Source organism: Cucumis melo, unplaced genomic scaffold, assembly GCF_025177605.1.
Source record: "Cucumis melo cultivar AY unplaced genomic scaffold, USDA_Cmelo_AY_1.0 utg002042l, whole genome shotgun sequence".
In the NCBI taxonomy this organism is placed as follows: Eukaryota; Viridiplantae; Streptophyta; class Magnoliopsida; order Cucurbitales; family Cucurbitaceae; genus Cucumis; species Cucumis melo.
Genome location: NW_026124906.1, coordinates 5,001 through 7,500, shown reverse-complemented (window position 1 = coordinate 7,500; position 2,500 = coordinate 5,001).

Below are 2,500 nucleotides of genomic sequence, written 5' to 3'. Positions count from 1 at the left end.
GCCGCGCACGCGATGCTTGTGCGAGCGTGGGGATCCGTCTAAGGGGCGTGCGTGCTTGGCTTGTAAGTGGCAGATGAGCCTTGTTGCCAAGATCCACCGAGATTCATCTCGACCCTACCCACACACAACTCATTTATTTCTTCCAATTGCCATGGAGGTCATATCTTATGTAAAAGGACGAAAAACATAAGTGTTAGTGAGGGGTTGGCTTTGGACTAGAAAAAAAGTTGAAGCAAATCATCTTTGAATGCCCAAGAATAAGATAGTGTGCTCGTGTGCAAGTCAAGGACCAAGGCCGAGGCCTTCGAGTACAAAGCACGGCCATGGGCGCGCGCGCCGTGCGTTAGTGGGTTTGTGTGAGTCGCGCGCTGCATGCCCGTGCGTCTGCGGGGGGCGTGCGCGCAGGGGGCCGCGCGCGCCATGCGTCTACGGGCGTGTGTGGGGCGTGCGCCGCAAGCCCAGGCGACTGCAGTGGGGCGTGTGTGGGGCGCGCGCCGCATGCCCATGGCCGAGGCTTGCACACGAACGCCTAGGGTGCCCACCATGCGCCATGCCCTTCGGGCGTGTGTGGGGCGTGCGCGCAGAGTGCTAAGCGCGGCATGCGTCTGCGGGTGTGTGTCCGCGCGCCGCATGCCCAGGCGTCTACGTGGGACGTGCGCGCAAGCCGCGCGCAGCATGCGTCTGCGTTGGGCGTGACCACCCACGTCTAGAATTCATGGAAAAAACTCTATGGAGGTTGTTGGAACAAACCCGTGCCCCCACCGTGCATGCCCACATGCCCACCGAGCATGCAGCATGCGCGCCCCCATGCGCACGAATGCGGCACGGCCATGGGCGCGCGCGCCGCATGGCCATGCGTCTGCGTGGGGCGTGCGCGCAGGGTGCCGCGCGCGCAGGGTGCCGCAATGCCCACTCAACACACAAATGTGATGTCAAACCTATGTTCTAGTGCTTGGATTGTTATGAAATTTTTTCTGGGATCTAAAAAATGTAAACAAAGGATGTCCTCCAAAAATTAGTATTTTTGGAAACGTTTTACTATTTTTAAATTATTTTTAATTTTTTAACAATAAAAATTCATAAAATATTATTGGTTGGTTCAAAAATTATGAAACTTGTTTTCCACACTCATTTGAATGTCTAAAACATAATACAATCAAGTCCCGGTCATAATAATAACACAATCAAGATTTATGGCATGGTGTGACATTTCGGCTTTTTCATATGCAAGCCTGCCAGACCCAAAAAAGCCAGAATGTACTATATAGGGGGGCGACCTGCCTGCATGGGCGGGGCGCGGGGGTACCCCTATGCCGCGGCGCCGACCCTTCAAGCACATTGCGCCCATCATGGGCACATATGCTTGGGGGGTCGGCGCCGGCGGAGTGCCACCTCCGGCCGCCGGCGGCGAGTGAGAGTGGGTGTCGAGTTGATGCTCGGATGGGCTTGCGCGGACAATGCTTGCACCTCGGTGTGGGCGTGCACTCCAAGCGGGCTTGTTCGTGAGGAGACGAGATAACTTGCGATTGCTTTGTGCTTGGTGGACGAAGGGTTCGGCCGGAGTGCCACATCCGACCGTCGGGCAAGGAGTGAGAGCGGGATGGGCGTGCTTGGACAATGCTTGCACCTCGGTGTGGGCGTGCACTCCAAGTGTGCTTGTCTTGGCGATTGTTTCGTGCTTGGCGGAGGGGTTTGGCCATAACGATGGGCTTGTCCGTCGGGCAGGGAGTGAGAGCGGGTGTCGAGTTGACGCTCGGATGGGCTTGCGCGGACAATGCTTGCACCTCGGTGTGGGCGTGCACTCCAAGCGGGCTTGTTCGTGAAGATATGAGATGTCTTGCGATTGCTTTGTGCTCGGTGGACGGGTTTTATCGGAGTGCCACGTCCGACCGTTGGGCGGGGAGTGAGAGCGGGTGTCGAGTTGATGCTCGGATGGGCTTGCGCGGACAATGCTTGCACCTCGGTGTCGGCGTGCACTCCAAGCGGGTTTGTTCATGAAGATACGAGATGTCTTGCGATTGCTTCTTGCTTGGTGGAAGGGTTTGGTTAAAATCGATGGAATGCCGGGCCCCTACGTCGGGCAAGGAGTGAGAGCGGGATGTCAAATTGACATTCTTGGATGGGTTTTGCTTGGACAATGCTTGCACCTCGGTGTGGGCGTGCACTCCAAGTGGGCTTGTCTTGCAATTGCTTCGTGCTTGGTGGAGGGGTTTGGCCATAACGATGGGCTTGTCCGTCGGGTAGGGAGTGAGAGCGGGTGTCGAGTTGATGCTCGAATGGGCTTGCGCGGACAATGCTTGCACCTCGGTGTGGGCGTGCACTCCAAGCGGGCTTGTTCGTGAAGATACGAGATGTCTTGCGATTGCTTTGTGCTCGGTGGACTGGTTTCGTCGGAGTGCCACATCCGACCGTTGGGCGGGGAGTGAGAGCGGGTGTCGAGTTGATGCTCGGATGGGCTTGCGCGGACAATGCTTGCACCTCGGTGTGGGCGTGCACTCCA